The sequence below is a fragment of the Molothrus ater genome, chromosome 3, assembly GCF_012460135.2.
Source record: "Molothrus ater isolate BHLD 08-10-18 breed brown headed cowbird chromosome 3, BPBGC_Mater_1.1, whole genome shotgun sequence".
Classification (NCBI taxonomy): Eukaryota; Metazoa; Chordata; class Aves; order Passeriformes; family Icteridae; genus Molothrus; species Molothrus ater.
In genome coordinates, this window is record NC_050480.2 from 62,275,684 (window position 1) to 62,294,557 (window position 18,874).

Sequence of the window (18,874 nt, forward strand, 5' to 3'; positions counted from 1 at the left end):
CCCTGCTCCCACTGTTCTCTTTCCTTTCCTTCCTACCTGGGAAGTCCTTCAAAGGATTAATGATATTTAATTATTCCAGGAAGACTCAGAGGAAGAGCATTGCCCTGAAGGGCTGCCAGAAAACCAGCATCAAACTTAATGTCAGGCCTTGTATTATTCAGCTGTTTAACCTACCAATTCATTATACAGTAAATAAAAACTATTTCCATGGGGAGTCAAAGTGCAGTCCTGACAATCTTGCAGGCAACTACACATCTCCAGATCAGGGACAATCACATTACGACAAACTTTGTGATTAATGAATTCAGGATATTCAGGTAGTGTGACAGCTGCAGTGTTGCCTGTGGCCATTGCTCTGTAATTCCATAGCTGCTTAAACCTGAGTGACTCATGGAAGGGACCATGACTACAGACCTTGGGCCTGTTGATGAAATTTTGGATTCAGGATCTTCTTCGCCCAGAATTCAAACCAATCACTTTAACAGAGACTGAACTACCTTTGTGTATCTGCTATGCTATTGGGTGGGGTACCCCAGGCAATGTCAGGAATGTTTCAGCAACAGCACCCTCAGGAACTCAGTAACTGCTTCATGAATCAACCTTAATTCCACCAATATTAGAGAAGCACCAGCCAGATGGGGATTCCACAGCATTTGGCTCACCCCCATTATGGACACATCCCTTGTGACTTCCCCTGCCCTCAGGAACATTTAAGCACTTCCCCCCTCTGAGCTGGAAACTGCCAGGGACCATGACAAATACTTGCTATGGCTATCACTCCCATTCATTAACAGATCCTGTTGGCCTGACTGCCAGTATCTTAGAAAATCCAGTGTTATTCCTATTTCTTTAGTGTAACCAGAGGTTTTTGCTGTCAAGAATGAATAGAACAGTATGAGGTTCTCTGAATAAGGTGTACATTAAGGCACACAAAGGTATTTTCAATTTGAGTAAGAATGAAGTACTCTTCCAAAAGATGTTATCCAAGACTGCGTAATGTAACATCACACAGTGATTTTATTAATCACTCTGTCAGGAACACAGGAACTACCAGAATTTGATACACACTCTAAAAATTTACATTTGTCTTATTTAGAAAGGGACAAAATAATCTTTATATCAAAATGTGGACTGGAATGTTGCCTAACAGTTTGTAAAGTCAGATGAAAATACATTCCAACAATTACATTTTTCTCCAAAAATTAATTATGCAATTAGAAGTTTAACAGCTTAAGTTCATGTTTGTTTCATATTTTAAAGAACCACATCTCGTATACCGAACAAACCCACATGCCAGAGATTACAAGTACACATGAGAAATTACTCTTGCTTCCAAATCACCATTGGTCTCACCAGTCAAACCTTCTTCATTTACAACAGCATTATCAGGTTAGACATCAGGCATTTTTCACTCCAAGGCTGTTGATTTATGAGGAAAAGTTGGACTCCTGACATGGTTTCTGCTCCACTAGCCACATCTTTCTTCCATACATGAGCTGGTAATCTAGGGAGGATGTCAGACCTCACTTGAAACAGAACAAGAATCTTTACAACACACATCCCACCTGATGTGCCTACGTACAATGAATATCAGGAACTGCTTCAAATCTGTCTCTGAGGTAGAAGAGAAATATCCAGAAGAGGTTGACAGATGACAACACCACCTGACTTCAATCCACTTGGGTTTTTTTCTGTGTCAATGCAATAAAATGTTGTTTTAACTTGCTTTCAGTCATGCCAAATGATACCAAATGAAGGAAGAGGCAGCCTGACACCCACAAAGCAGAACAAGGAACAGGGAAGAAAAAAGGCTGTAAGAAGAAAAATGAGGCAGGACTGAAATGAAGAAGGAGGCCTGGAAGAATGGGAAGGATCATGGTGGGTGGGAATGAGGAAAGTAGAAAAAGAAGAACAGATACAGCAAGGTATGAAAAAGGGCTCAGATGATGTGGTCCAGATAGACTAAATTGATACTAGGAGGGAGAGACATCATAGTTTATCACTTCTAATACTGAACCATATACTGGAGCAGAGCTCTTTGCCTCTTTATTTTAAGGGGGCCAAATTAGGAAAGCGAGTGAGTAGGTGGGTTGCAAGGATACAACAGATGGGACGTGGACAAACCTAGTACAGAAGTGGGAAGGGGAAAATGACACCCTGTGCAGCACAGAGAGATGAAGGAGGGAGACATTTGGTGCAGTATGAGGCAGGATAGACGGTATGGATACTGTAAGTCTCATGATGTCACAGGAGATGCTGGGATGCTGGTGTTGAAGTCCTGCTGTCCTCCAGTGTGTTTGCAATACACTGAGCACTGTTCTAGACCCTGAAGATGCTGAAAACTCAGGAAATTGAAATCATAACTAATATTAAAGCCAATCCAGGAAATGGAAGCTTTCTTTCCCATCCCAAGTTTCCACTAAACCCCTCGGTTCATATGAGAGGTTATAAGGTTACTAATAGCAGATCATATGACAGCCAGAAGAATGAACAGAGCATGTCATCAGTGGCAAGAACTTGCTATTTCGGGCAGCTATTTCTGGAGGTAGGACATTTTGACAAAAGGATTCTTAAATGCCTGCTGAGAGCAGGTAATGGTGAAGACTTACAGCTCCATAGTCAAGCTCCATGTTTCACAGGAAGCATCGTTTGGCTTGGGATGGACATCTCTGCATGACCCAGAATCAATCAAACCATACATCTTACATATTTCAGTGCTGCTCAGCTGCCAGCACACAGCTGTGAAACCCAACCACAGGGCACTCTGCAGGCATTGGACAGGACTAATGACTGACATGAGGCAGGACAAACAGCACACAACAGACTAATAGCTAACAGGGGTTGAAATGGAGGAATTTCATGTCAGTGGTCAGTGCACAACATGTAGTGTGCACTTCTTAATAATAATAATAATTAAAGAAAGCTAAAATTTTGATACAAAAGTCTGAAGAAAATGCGCATGCAAATTTTAGAAAAACGTCAAGAGGCAGCCTCTGCAGATTTAATTTTTGGAGATTATGATACGCCATTAAGATATGCATGATGATATTGTCTTTAATCATATGATTGCACAGTTCTTAGCACATATTTAAAACATACTAAAAGCAGGTGGATTACCTTTAAAAAAAAATGAGAGCCAAAATAATTGGACAGAATTCTGGATTATTGCTTCAGAAGTCTCTTTATTCTTGTATCCCTGTGTATCAAAAGCTCTGGCTACCTTTTCAAGTCAGAATCTTGCTAGGAAAAATAAAAGTAATTTTAAAAATCTATTTTTTTTTCACAATTGAGGACTTGTTAATGATAAATTTGAAAGTTACCTTCAATAGAAGAGCAAACTTGAGGATTCACTTTTTTTTTCCTTTTTGTCCTCTGTATTCTGCCATTTTTAAAGTCAGAAATGTAATTTATAAGTAAATTTTTCCTGAATATCACTTCAATCATTGAGAAAAAGTAAATATTTTAAGAACAGTATATAACAATTCGGCAAGAATATCTAAGTACTATTTAAAGAAGATTAGTAGAGAAAAGTACTATTTAAAGAAAAGAATACAATATTAATCAATTACAACTTTTATAGTATGTGCTACAATTTCTAGGTCAAAGTCAAGGAATAAATGAAACACTGAAAATATTTGAAGCTAAGCATACATTTAGATATACATTAGATATACAAAAATGTACATATTAAAATTAATGCTACCAATTGCAATTTTTATCTTTAATTAAAATCTGAACACTACCCTCTGAGAGATTTCTTGAAATAGATTGATTAGCCCAAAATAAAGGTGTTAACCCAGACTGTGTTTTACAACCAGAATAGCTATAGATTTGATCACTGTTGATCTAGATTAACATGCCTGTATATTTTTCGAAAATTAATACACCAGACCAAATTCACATATAGCTTAGCAATGAGCATTTCAAAACACTTGTTTCAATTGGAAAATATGGGTGATTCACTTTGATGATTCCAACAATATTTATTTCTGTGCCTTGAAAATAATGTTGAATAAGAAAATTCTCAGACGACTATTTTGCATTTAGAAATCAATTGACACTGTACTTCAGTACAATTATTTATTACAGCTTAATCAATGTGGCAACTTCAGATTTTCAGTTCATATGAAATGCAGAGAGGTGGCTGTCCTTTAAATATTGTAATGAGTTAGATTAGCATTGCAAAAGTGTCTGAAGATGCAATGCACTGTAAGAGTATACATACACAACAAGAACAAGAGTGTTTGTGAGCAACAGAAACTCACACTTTTCTAGACTGGCCCTGAGAAGTTAAACTCTACATGTCAGTTACAACATCATATAGAAGGTAGCAAAACAAAGCCATTTTACACTGTCATAGAGCTTAGAGATAACAAGCTGGCCCTTGTGAGCAGATTTCTAAAATGAACAGGCATGGTGACTTGTTCCCTCAACCTTCAGTTGAAGGATGACCACTTCAAAGCCAAGTCACCTTCTCAACTCTGTTTTCAAGACTGCTATCATCTGAACTTCCATCTCTCAGCAGGCATCATCACTGGCAGCAAACTACAGTGCTTAAGAAAATTTTCAAATCTACAAGAGCAGGTTCTTAATACTTTATTGTTTGCCACAAACCTTTGATGTAGTAGGCTGAAAAAGATAAGGCAACATGAAGGGGAAAGGATACTTTTGCTTTCCAACCAGTTATCAATAACAGGGGTGGTTACTATACTTAAGAAGGGGAAAAATAATAAAATAAAACCAAAACCTGAGCAATTTTGACTAGAGAGAGAGAGAGAGAGAGAACGTGAGGCCAACAACTCTGCAGACCCCAAGATCTGTGAAGAAGAGGAAGGAGGTGTTCCAAGCACCAGAGCAGAGGTTCCCTGCAGCCCATGGTGCAAACTATGGTGAAGCAGCTGTGCCTTTGCAGCCCACGGAGGTCCATGGGGGAGCAGAGCAATGCAGTCGCTGGAGTGCAGCAGTCCCTGGAGGACCCCAGAAGTGCCCAGAGGAGGCTGTGACTGTGAAAACCCTGGAAGAGGCTCTTGGCAGGACTTGTGGACCCATGGAGAGAGGAGCCCACAACAGAGCAGGCTTGCTGGGAAGGACTTGTGGCCCCATGGGACATCCCCACAGGAGAAGGGGGGCTGAGGCACTGAAGGACTGCACCCCACAGAAGGAACCCACTGGCACAGCTTGTGAAGAACCGCAGCCCATGGGAAGGATTTATGTTGGAGAAGTTGGTGAAGGACTGCCTCCCATGGGAGGGACCTCAGGCTGGAGCAGGGGAAGAGTGAGGAGTCCTCTCCCTGTAGAGGAAGGAGCAGCAGAGACAATGTGTGATGAACTAAATGCAGCCACCATTCCCTGTCCTGATGTGCCACAACAGGGAGGGAGGAAGAAGAGAATTTGTCAGTCTTGGAAGAAGGAACGGCTGGGGAAAAAAAGTGATTTTAGGATTTTTTTTTATTTCTCATTATCCTACTCTGATTTGATTGATAATAAATTGAACTAATTTCCCCAAGCCAGTCTGTTTTGGTCTTGACAGTAACTGGTGAGTGATGTCATCCTGCCCTGATCTCAGCTGACAAGCCTTTTATTTCCTCTCCCCTGTCCAGGAAAAGAGGGAGAGTGATAGAGATACTTTGGTGGGCAACTGGCATCCACAAATTATTACTTATCAGTGTTCCTTAAAGAGAGAATAACTTGTACATGAGTAAATAATCCTATAAGGATATATTTTAAAGATACTGAGATAGCACCTATCATGCATATAATTACCCATCTGTTTCTACAAATTATATTTAACATAATATTTAATCCCTTCATATAGAAAAGGAAGTCAGATAGGTATGTATGCTTAAAAATTTTATTGGGAGATGGTATAGAAAAAAAAAGGAAAAAATTAAAAGAAGCCAGGAAACTATTTTCTACATTTCTTCATTTTTTTTGACAATATTTAAAAATGCTAATATAGGTGAGCAATGGGAAGTAAAAAAAAAAAAAAATCAAAACTGGAAAAGATCCCTGATTGAGGTGTTTGCCAAACTTATAAGCAGCCTAAGTTTTACAATTGGCAAACATCATCTTCTGATTAATTTTTATTTGTATAATAAGAGAAATAAAACTAAGACAAGGAAAAGAAAGTAAAACAGATGTGATTACAGGAATTATAGCAAGCAGCACATTTCCAATGAAGTAATCATACTTTTTATTACTGGTAGTTTGGATGAAAAACTGAGGCATGACAGCAAAGCTACTACATTGATGTTTTTGCCAACGAAAACAAAACCATCATGGTGGCTACCAATAATTTCCTTTAATCACTTGTCAGGCTTCATGGACTGGCAATTGCAATAGAGACTCCATAAACTAAGACTCTCAAAGCTGTCAGAAAGGCATTTGGGTGTCCCATTTTGCATTTAAATTTTAGAAGACTTGAGTGACTGGAAACAGAGGCAGCTTTCAAAAACTTGAGTGTTGCCTTCACAAACTCAGAACTGGTCTGCTGAAAGCACGCTTGCCTGGATTAAGACACAGGAAACATGAAGATCACTGACCATTGATAAGACCAGAAAGCACAACACCCATCTGACAGTACCAGAACTGTACTTAGGAAGACTGTAGGTCATGAAGACATACCTTCCAACTGTAAGAGTTTGGGGCTTTTCTTGTGGTGTTAGTGGTGTTTGGGGTTTTTCCCTTTTCTGTCTGGCAGACAGCAGTAAGATTAAAACAAAGCATCAGATGGGCAAGCAAGAAATAAACCACATCCTTTTTCTACCTCAGATTCAAAAGTGCAGCTTAAAGAGTAGGAGGAGTCAGCAAATGAACTGCTCAGCTCTGTCTGTGGGACACCAGGGATAGAATCAGAATGCATGAAGTCAGAAGGCACCCACAAGAATCATGTGAAATATGGGACAATGATCAACAAAAACACCATTTTGTGCAAAACATTGTCTAACCATGTTTAAAAGAATACCTAGGAAAGATGACTCTAAAAAAAAAAATCTCAATTCCAACATCAGAGTATTTTCATCAGGTCTGGACATTGCTGTAAGGAGAAATAAAACAGCCATAGAGGGATACTCAAAGGCAAAGGGCCACATTCTGGTGAGGAATGACACTGCTCTGGGTGCTGCCACCAGCCCCTCCTGTGTGGCATTCCACATCTGAAGGACTCCCACACAGTCTATGGCAGGTGACACGCTCATTGCACTGCCCTGCACAGGGGGTGCAAAGCTAAGAGCATGAGCAGAAAGGAGAAATATTATGACAATTATCACCCTGTCCACATGAAAACTTATTCAGTATTTCTCCTAAGCACACAGAACTCCAAGTATATTCATTTATTGTTATTGTTGAAACTGACTTAATGTCTCAATGAATAAAATCAGACCATGAGAAGTAACTGAGCAGAAGAAAGCAAGCTTAAGACATTTTCCCCTTGTGAAGTTTTTTTTTAGATAACTACTGATGATGATAGAAAAAAACCATAATTTAGAGTGTAAGAGAAAAAAAAAGAAACCAAAAAGAAAAAAAGTTAAGCTTGATCTTTTTACCATAATCTTGCTTTCCCTGACAAAGCAACTTGGTGTTGTAGCAACAGTAGTCTTTATAAGGGATCTTCCAGGGACTTTAGCTGATATTTTAATAAGACCTTTCGCTTCATAAAGAGGCTTTTGTCCTGGAGCTTGAATCTATCTTTTGGTAACAGAGATGATTAATGCAGCTAATCTTTGAACCACTTTACTGAAGAAAAAAATTAAATAAGATCAGTCCTGAAAGGGAAAGCATCAGGGGTTAAGGACTGAGATCTAGTTCTCACTCCTTGATGTCATGACTCTGGGTGAATGACTGAGATTACTTCTACCTGACTCTAAACCACACTAAACAAATTCCCAGAAGAGATCTGCTTTTAATACTTTTATGTTTATGCATCTTATAACTCCATGACAGAAAATTAGTAGAGTGGTCCAAAGAGCTGAGTCCAGGTACATTTCTTTATGGAACTCTTCTATTTTACATAGAGGGAGTTCAGGCATCTTCTTTCTGTCTTGTTCTTGGTCTGGGAGTAAGAGCTGGGTAGTTCCCATTGGTCCTGAGCTGCTGGCAAGGGTACTCACTCTGAAAAGGGCTGAGAAATGAAGGCTTCAGCTTCTCAAGAGGGCAAACAAACAGATGTTTTTTTCTTGTGCACACAAACTAACAAGTCATTTACTATATGAAAACTGTGCAGTGCTACAGCTACCACTATTCCTTCTCCAGACACACCATGACAGAAAGGACCAAGCCTCATCTCAGGGATGACAGAGCAACCTCAGTTCCTGACTCAAGCACAGGTTGCAAGTGTGGATCTTAAGCCCATGTAGGCATCTAATGTGTGCAGTGGGTGGTCAATTAAACCCAACCAGGAAGGGGAATGAGAAACCTTCCATATGCTCAAAATGATCCAGGAGTAATTCTGCTTGCTCTGCATGCCCTGTTCACAGCAAACCCAGCAAGCAGCCCATGTTAGGACCTAAGGCACATCCATGGAACTGATCTAAACAGCTTCCATTATACTGACTATTTCTTAGCTTACCAAGTAGCTAAAGCAGGAAAGTATCCAATCTTTAGGTCTGAGCAGCAGCTAAAATAAGTAAGGACAAGTACAGGAAAGAGAATTAAGGGGGAATGATCTAGCTTAGATGCATCAATATGATACCAGTAATGCTTCAAGGGAGTTCAGTACATACTTAAATTTTGATCAAATTTTTTTGGAGATGATTGATAAACTCCAGGAAACAAACACAAATATATTTAAAGGACTACTGAAACCAAGTTAGGAAAAAGCAACATTAAAAGCTTGTATCAGCCAGAATTAACCCCCCACAAAATCAAAATAACATTAATTATTATACATTCAGCAACTACAAAGCATGTACTGCTTGACAAAAAGTGAAAGGAAAAATGTAAAAGGACATTTATTTTATGTTTTTGTAAGCTAAGTGAGTAAAAAAGCAAAAAATAGCAGGTTTCTTAAGTAGAAGAAACCTGCAAACCATTACCTTGTCTTAGCCAAATGCTCCCTCACTGTGGGTAGTCTTAAAAATACCATAGTTGTCCAGCTGTAATGCATTCTTTCCTCTATCATGTGTCTTTTTTGTGTGGGCTTTAAAAATCAACATTTATACAATTTTTGAATAAAAGTGTCTAATTGACCTTACACAGGGTGCCTAACTTATGTTGATTCCTTTATTGTGAAATCTGAGCTGAAGTTTAAATTTCAGAAAAGTTTCTAAATATATTCAATATAACCCATAGACTTTATCACAACTTTTATACTACTGCACTAAGTACTTTTAAGTTGTTTTTTTTCTTTTACCAAAATGAAGTTTAAATATGTCTGCTTGCTGATAGGGCACATAAGCTAAAAGTATGGGGTTTTTCTCCCCCCATTGCTCAAATACCTGAACTGATTTCTCTGTTAGGTGAATAAGCCATGGGTGATTTGCATTAACAAAAATGCAAGGTATTTCTCCACCAAAAGGAACATAATTTCTGATGGACAGCAATACTGGTTACTGGCATAATAAAGCCAACTCTGTGGGCATGCAACATCTTGTCCATCCCTCTAGCAACAAAGTTCTCCTTTCCCTGGACTGCAGTCCTAATGCCTCTAAAGAATGTCCAGAGATCCCTGGTCAGCAAGATCCAGCAGCAGAAGCCCTCCATCTGTGTTTGCTCCTGGAGATTATATCACCTCTGAAGAGCAGTTCTGTATTTCTGTGTTCCCAGAATGACCCTGAGTCTTGACACTTTCACTCATCACCCAGGTTTTTTTCTTATTATTATTTTTTTTCTTCTGCTCTCCTTCCTTTTTCCCCCAAATTAGCAGTCCAACACTGAGAATAATAGTAAGAAGTGGCTGAATGAAGGACCTTTCTCATTTAATTCAATGACATAAATACGAAACATTTATCATTTACTCAACTTGTAGGTCTGCTAAGACAAATTCACTCATGACACATGCAAGATAAATTCGTATCTCTTTCTAATAGACTACCATTAGTATCAGACTTATCATCCATTCCCCTAAAGTCTTGAGTACCACCCATGCAGCGTAGGAGATTATGATTCTATTCAATTCAACAGGATCCTATTTTAAAAACGCACAGCACACACATTCAGAGCTGTGACTTCATTCAGGCATATTTTCTTAAGCTGCTGTCTCCTTTGTTGCAACACTGAGCTGAAAATGGATATGTAATCCACTGCTTATATGCACCCTCTATTCAACATATTAAGACTCTGCCTGTGCCTAAGCTTCATCTACTTTTCCCCAGAAGCCAAATTTCCCAGCTCAAGTGGTAAAGTTATGAGAGTTTTTCTTCATAAGTCCCCAATTCTATGACACATTCAGTGTCATCATGTATGCACTGCAGTACACTTGCAGTACCTGACACATCACTGCTTAAAACATCAATTCAGTGTCAAGTATGACATCTTCCCACATCACTGAGACATACATATTTTTTCCTGTTAGATAAACACATTAACATACGTTTCCTGTATATATATTTACATGCATTGAACAAATATTTCAAACTGACTTGCTTCCTCCAACCTCTTTATCTCATCTGAACCACGAATCCCTAAAAAACTGTTGTCCTTTTTTATTTCAGACCAGTATAAAAAGAGGTTAGTCTAGTGGAAAGAAACCCCTCTGAGAATAAATTCCCCAAATTAAAAAACTAGTTCCATCAATGATGTTATTTTCTTTCTTTTCTCTTCCCTCTATCTCTTCTCCCCATTCCTTTAACCCCACATCTCATGGAAGCTGTTACTACAGCAGAGACCAGTTGTTATTTTCTTACCTGCACTTCTTGAACTCAATAAGCTTTACTGTCATTTCATTCACTTATTATCAGGGGATTTTCTTTCACTAAAGGTGCATTTCTTTAAGATGTGCAGTATTTGGGGAAACAGCTCTGCCTCTTTTTCTCTTGTCACGCTGCAACAGAACTGATATTCCCTCACATTGGGAATGGGAATATCTATGGGAGTAAAGATAATAGTCCAGTGAAATACAGTTGGGTGTATCTGGCTACACATTGCCTTGTCACAAAATAGATCACTGATTGACTGCAACCAAGAAAATTCATGCAGACTCAGTAACCTATGAAAGAACTGGAAAGAGTGATTCCATCCAGAAATATTTCATGTTTATTAGTAGCTACTAAGAAAGCAATCCTTGCTGTTTAATATAGCTTAGCTTATAGCTCATGGCAGCAGCAGAAGGCAAGCTAATATAAAAAATACCAACTAAGAAGTGGCTCCATGTAACTTTTCTTCCTTCCAAGACATTTCAAGAAAGTAAAACAAGTAGGACTTGAGTATTGAAAAGATATGAACAGTGACAAAAAGAACATATGAAAAAAATCCACAGTCACACACTCTATTAGTGCATGTCAGCTCTTGGAAAGCAGAGACACAGACACCATTATGAAGGTATGAACTTTATTAGCTCTATTTTACAGTTTTCCTGTTTGCAATTAATTTACATCAATCTTATTGCATGAGTAAACCTCAACAAACAGTGAATAGCCTCTTTTTTGTGTGTGTTTTTTCCTTGATGTATTCTGCAGATTCATAAGCAGATAATATAACTTTAAAAGAATCTAGTTATGGCAGAGCACATGCTTGTCAAGAAGATGGGGCCTGACTCTTTTCAGTGATGCCCAGTGACAGGACAAGAGGCAACATGAACAAACTGAAATATATGAAGTTCCACCTGAACATGAAGAAAAACTTCTTTACTTTGAGGCTGTCAGAGCACTGGAACAGGCAGCTCAGAGAGATTATGAAACCCCGCCTGAATATGATCCTGTGCAAGCTGCTCTAGGTGAGGCTGCTTTAGCAGGAGGGTTGGACTATGCAGATGGAGAGATCATCTCCAGAGATCCCTTCAACCCCAACCATTCTGTGATTCTGTGAAATATAAAAGGGAGTAAAGAGAAAGGAGAAAAAAAAAAGAAAAAAAATTATCCATATTTTACCTTATTTTATATTCAGCACCAAGCATACATCAAATGTGCAGGGGAGCAAAAAAGCACAAGTTTTCTGTGGATTCCAGACACCTACTTTATGACTCAATATTCTATACCAAGCTCATGGAGATACTTGTTCTTTCAGAGGGTGATTTAAAGCACCTAAGTGAAGTTTCTAAATGCTATCAAAGAGTAGTGAATTCCCCCCCTAGAGACCCCTGCCTGCCTCCATCATCCTGAAAGGCAGCCTAGGCACTGAGTAGGTACCTGGAGGGAATTCCTCTCAGGTGCTTGCATGCATGGAAGAGTATGGCAGCAAATAAAGCGAGCAGTACAGAAAATGACACAGATCTCCAATAAGGTGCACTAGAAATACTTACTTCAAGATTATACTAGCTGATTAGTGAAAGACTGTGATGACCCAGCCTTAAGAGGAAGGAAGCACCTTGCATTATTCCTGCAAGCACAGGGAGACTGTGTAGACACAAGAAAGAAAGGTTTTAGAAAATACCTCTATTTTCTAAACCTGTACCTAAATTTTTCAAGTATGAGTACTCTCCTTATAAGGAATTCACAGATGCATCTTCCTACCTATCATTTTGAAAATGCTTCCCCTTTCCAAGGCCAACTTCCTTACAGTAGCAGTACTCAGTCTGCCAGGTACCCAGTAAAACCACTACAGTGTAAAACATTCTTCTTCAATAAATTAGTAAGCCAATAATGTCCCTGCAAATATTTATTTTCTTACACTACAGGAACATTATCTGAAATACAGAATTTTCTGACATGTTTTTAATCAAAAATTAGGATGGTCTAACATTCCTAAAGCATTAATGTGGAGACAAAGTGTGGAACAAAAATCTAGGGTAAAGCTATGTGCAACTATGCACAAGATGTGCCAATCAGAAATATCTACGTAAATTCGTAAACAAATTTTCAGCACACCATCAGCTCATGCTGAGACAATTATTGATTCTGTCAAGTATAACATAATTCTAGAGATTTATTTTCCTTATCCCTCACTTTAACCTAAGACCTGCTGAATTTCAATTGAAGTAAATACACGATCTTTACCTTTCTGACCTTTAAAAAAAATTCACTAAGCACATTTTATCTCTATCAAATTTGATGTTCTAAAGAGATTTTGGTGGCTGTATTTGTATAGTGACCTTATATAAGTCCTAGGATGGCTATGATGTAAAGGTTCCTCATAAATGTAATTTGACACTTTATATGGAAACACTCCTGGAAGATTAATCATTCCTTCGCTCAGCAAGCATGTCTCAGCACACTCCTTAACAAATTTTACATCTTCAAGATAAATGGGATAAAAGCTCTAAGTTACAACACACCGCTAAAGAAGACCAAAGACAATCCAGTGCAAAAGTCTCAGGTCTCTGCACAGGCACAAACTTTCTCCTCCACCTTGCTGGATTATGTGGGTACAAAATGGACGTCATTCAGTGTGAAATAATTTTACACTGTAAGAATGCAATTGCACAGTAAGAGTGCAATTCAGTGGCTATTGTTGCACCGAGGTATGAAGGGTGCCAGCATGGCTCGGTCCCCTGGGTGCCACCATTCACAGCTTAAGTGTGTCTGCACCACAGGGCACTACCAACACAGGGAGACATCTAGGAGAGCAGAAAAAAATTTTCCTAAATTGTGCAGGTGGGCCTAGGGTGCAGAGATTAAAGTCATGTTCTCATGAAATCCCTAGAGGCAAAAAAATTAGGTTGGCATCTCGTTATGAGAGACATACCTTCCCAACTGCCTCAGAGAAGGCTGTTCTGAAGTGCTCCTCTGGCACTTGTTGGTATCACCAGCTTTCACTCTTTAATATATCTCATACAAAAAAAAAAGTTAATAAAGTTTTTAAAGTTTACTACTGACACACAGCTTCATGCCTTTCCCTTTGGTCCTGTCATTTGTCACCACAGGGGAGAGATCAGTGCCTGCTCCTCCTCCTCCCCTCACAAGGAACCTGCTATGAGGTCTCCCTTCAGTCTCCTCCAGGCTGAACAGACCAAGTGACCTCAGCCGCTTTTCATACAGCCTCACCTCAAGGCCCTTCACCATTTTATGCTCTCCTTTGGATGCTCCCTAATTGATTTATATCCTTATACTCTAGTGCCAAAAATACAATATTCAAGGCGAGGCCACCCCAGTGCAGAGCAGAGTGAGACAATTTGCTCCCTGGACAGGCTGGCGATGCTGTGCCTGATACACCCCAGGACACAGTTGGCCCTCCTGAATGCCAGAGCATCCACTGCTGACTCAGGCTCAACTTGCCACTGACCAGGATCCCAGGTCCTTTATGTGGGACTGCTCTTCGGTGTCTTGTTCCCCACCCTGTACAAATATCCAGCGTTGCCCTATCCCAGGTTCAGAATCTGGCACTTGTACTTGTTAAGCTTCATACGGCTGGTGAGTGCCCAGCCCTCTAATTCGTCAAGGTCTCTCTGCAGGGCCTCTGCTTTCAAGGGAGTCAACAGCTTCACCCAATTCAGTATCATTGTGCTCAAACTGAACATCAAAGCAGCTGGAACCTTTAGCACAGCCATTTTCCAGAGAGCTCAAAATGAAAGGTAGCAGTGAACTTACTGTATGTCTAGGTTTTCTAATTCATATAAAAACGTACTAGCATTTTGTCAAAAGTCAGCTATTTTTAAATGGCATAAGCATAAAAGGAAATGTCAAATATTACCTGTTCAATCCATTCATCACTGTAGCTTTGTATCTTGTCTGAAATTAGTAAGGAAACTGTCTGGAATAGATGCTGCAGTTTCAAGACGAGTAATTTTCACCTTCCAAAAAAAGTCAAGGCTTGTGCTCACCAAGAAATCTAATTTGTCACCCCAAGTAGTGCAGAATTTCCAATTTACTCAAATTTTGAAAAGCAAACAAAAAACAAAAGAGAAACTTGAATGAACATTGAGGCATGTGTTTACATTCTCTAGGGCAGTCTGGGTTGCCTACCAGGCAGCTCTGACCCGAGAGAAGCAAGTGCTTACAGATTTGCATATGCAGCACATTACAACAGCTAAAATGCCAAGAGGTGGTTCTTGAGAATATGTTCTTGGGCTTGCCATGGTCAATAAACCTTGCTGTTCACTGCAAATGGTTTTCTCCAGCTGAGTTTACATTAGTTCCTAACAGCATTATGATGGCACTGTGCCATTGCTATGTTCTTTGTTCCAATTCAGTCCATTTCTCAGCAGAAGTGACAGCAACCAAAGCATCATTACAGCATCTGAGTAACTCTGGAAAAACCTGCTGGTCACTCCTTTTCTTTTAATCCTGATGGGATTAAAGAGAGACCCAAGAGTTACCACAAAATGCTTACAAGTTGAAAACATCTCCTGCACACCAAGCTTCCTCAGACTGCTCTTGGGCTGATGGGATCCTGAATACCTGGCCTTCTAGTGAAGACACTCAGCATGCACTGAAAGACTCAGATGTTGCACATTTTGACAGTGCCTTTCTTACTCACCTTGTTAAAAAGGCCAGCTAATAATTGCTGGAAGTTCGAAACCTCCTTACAGACAATGAACTCTGAACAAGCAACTGAATAGTTGCAGATCTGTAACTATTTCATTGCTGGTTTTTATACCTAAGTTATTTAACTGAAACCACGAGAGCTCCAGCATCCCCTGTTGGTAAAATGAAGAGGAGGGTTATACTCACAACTTCTGTTATCCTCAGTGGTAGTTACATATATGTGCTGGGCAGAGAAGAACAGTTGTCCTCTCATAAGGTGCTAGTCATGACAAATATAATACTGATATGGGACCCACATAATTTTCTTTAAAAGCACACTGCAAAGCAAGAATGATGGCAAATGACAGGAAGCAGGAAAAAACCCCAACATTCTCTCATGGTTTTTTAATTTCAGTTCACAAAGAACAGCACATTTCTGCAGCAAATAGAGCTTACTAAACCAGCTGCCTTTTGTTATTATCCTTATGCCTATCTGCGATATTATACAACAGATACCACTTTATTGGTGTCCATAAATAACTTTTATTATGCATCTGAAACAGCACAGTTTAGCACGTTGCACAACAGACATTTCTTCCAGTCGCTGAAGCCAGTAACTTTACTTGTGTACCTGCCACTACGACCCCCACCACTCGGTTATGGCTTTCATTTACAGAAAATAAAGGAAAAACAAAAAAATATTGTACCAAACAGTAGGCCCTCTAAACAGTCTGAAAGGTTGTCAGGACCAGAAATAGGCATTATTAGGAATATTGCTGAACACTGCATCCAACTCCAATTTGTTGTGAGCTTCCTTCTAGAAGTACCAAATTTACTGCCAGCTCCACACTCAGGAAAGCCCGTCTGATAAAATCCAAGACAGTGAACTCTGTTTTCAGGATACACTGAAGCCCATATCTTATGTTAACACAACCAGTGCCATCATCTGGCTTGTTACCAAGCTGCTGTCACTGTCTGCAACTGCTGCAAGTGTCAAAGAAAATAAAAGCTAACTGGCCTCAAGGGCATGAAATGGGCATGGACAATAACTTAAATGTAAATTAAAAAGAAAAGAGAGGGAAAAGGTAAAATCAATTTTATAACTCATGGCAAAAATAATATCCAAATTCTATACTGTATTTTATTCAGTCAAGCCTCTTACTGTGTTGCATTCCTTTAGCCACTAATGTTTTAATTTGTTTTAATGCTATTTGCTCTGCCAATTTGAACAGTGATGTAATGACATATGACTCCCTCATATCCAGTGGTACTCACAGCACCTTTGTCACTGGTGGCTCAAGAGCACAATGAACAGTATCTTGAGTTTAATGCATTTGTGGCTTTGTGAAGGCAGCAATGACACGCAACGGGTTTTTTCTCCTTTTGTTTCTGTGCTCTGTAATAGAACACCCTGCCACAAAGACTGTGACCAGAGTGTAATGAAAAATGCAAAGCCATTGTCAGTCATGACAAAAATTTGCAAACTTTACATTTTGTTTAATTATTGAAGAATGGCTTTTCAAAGAGACATGCATTGTTCTAAAGAGGCATTGCAGCACCTATCTTCCTCTCCTCACAAAAGCTTTTATCTTAAAACAAGAAGGATATACTTGTTGAGGGCCAATTACTAGTCTGTCTATGAAGAAGTTTAAAGGAATTTTTAATTAGTAAATTGACCCATACTATGAGTCACCTGGAGAAGAAGGACATAATTTCCTAAGACAGTTAAGCTTTCTCACACAAATATTAGTCAGTACCTTAGATTCAAGACCCTCTAGCTCTTAATGCTACCTTGTTCTTGTGCACCAATTTAATTCACTACTGCAGCATCACTCAGAATGACAGTAAATGCTACTCAAGGTGAACAGGGGCAACCCTCTGACCCTTGTTCTAGGCCTCTAGCATGACTTCCATTCATCCAGAAGAAATGTCATGCATCACTCAATTATGTTCTGCCTGAATTCTAAAAAAAGAGTTTGACAGTCTATCTAATCTTCTTTAGTACAAATATATCATCAAAAATAAACAGGCTTGACTGTATAATGAGGTTAATAAAGGTGCATGCAGAAGAGAGGCCTATGCAGTTGATAAAAAGAGGCAGCCACTTCCAGAGGTTGGTTCAGAGCCTATTCATTACATGTTTGAATGAGATAGCATGAGTCTCTCTCCCACTACCTACAAATGGTGCTGCATTTTTTGCTGTCTGAAAGGTGATGCAATGTATAAACATGACAGGCATCACCATTTCAACATACATCTTAGAAATAAGAGAATTAACCTCACATGCTGCTTTCTGTAACAAACTCCACTAATGAGAATTCCTTCATAAGAAAAGAGTCAGGAGGAAACCAGAACTCAATCTGTTATGGTATGAATATAGAATATGACAGACTTTTCTTATTCCCATTCACACAACTGGTAACTTGCCAGTTACATGTAACTGGTGACTTTCCACCAAAGACACTGCCTAAATTCCAAATACAAAAAAAGAAAAAGAATACCCCCCCCCACACACACACTGCCACCCCAAACACTAATATTAGAAACCTATTTCTTTCAAACAGCATAGGAAAATATGAGATTCATTCATGTCAAATAAATGGGGGTTTTTACTGTTTTCAGCAATCAGTATAATAATCAGCATTTCCTACATATGTTACATCATCACGTAGGCAGCAGAGAAGCAAGTTGTCTGTAAAGATTCACCTTAATCCAAGCATCAGTGAGAGATATTTTCAGGGTATCCAGATACATGTAAACGTTTAAGTAGGAATCAGCAGATCTCCAAACTGATAAACATTTCTCATAAGTTATGTATGAATTAAAATCAAGTTTTTATTAAAAATGCATAAGTATGATCTGTGGTGAATAGAACCATTAGCTATGCATGTTTACTCTTTAGTGAACACAGAAATCAGTAATATTTCTTCTAAATGCCATTTCCATCAGAGGGTTATAAAATGATAAAATGCTTAAATGATTCTCAGATGCCATCCAACTGGTACATGTACAACTGGGGAGAGGACATAAAATAATGAACTGTGAAATGTTTATTTGCCACAGGGGCAAGAAAATGTCATTTCAACTACTGCACCCATTCTACTTTACAAGTCAGGTGGCACTTAACAGTCCCTCACTTCTGTGATAAAACAAATGAATGAAGGCTAATCTGGATGATAATAAAATATCCGATTCTTTAAAGTTATTACATTTATTACACACTCTTTTTGATCGCACAGTATTTACAATGCTCCCTGTCTTCTTCACTCCTGTTGGAAGCATACAGAAAAATCATCCAAACCCCAAAGTGAGCATAAATTGGTTTTATCCATGTGATTTTAGCATCATATTTTAGGGGATCATAAGGGAGGATGCACAAA

The 18,874-nt window shown here is 39.0% G+C and overlaps 1 protein-coding gene and 1 long non-coding RNA gene across 3 annotated transcripts in view; both read right to left on the reverse strand.

The window, feature by feature from the left end:
* The window catches only part of NKAIN2 (sodium/potassium transporting ATPase interacting 2), a 525,471-nt gene that overhangs the window by 498,772 nt on the left and 7,825 nt on the right, over positions 1–18,874 (reverse strand). The window lies entirely within an intron of this gene.
* On the reverse strand, positions 11,468–13,812 carry LOC118700188 (uncharacterized). Its single transcript, XR_004982205.1, has 2 exons — positions 12,395–13,812; positions 11,468–11,955 (listed from the first exon to the last, which is right to left on the reverse strand). It is a non-coding gene; the product is annotated as an uncharacterized LOC118700188 (long non-coding RNA).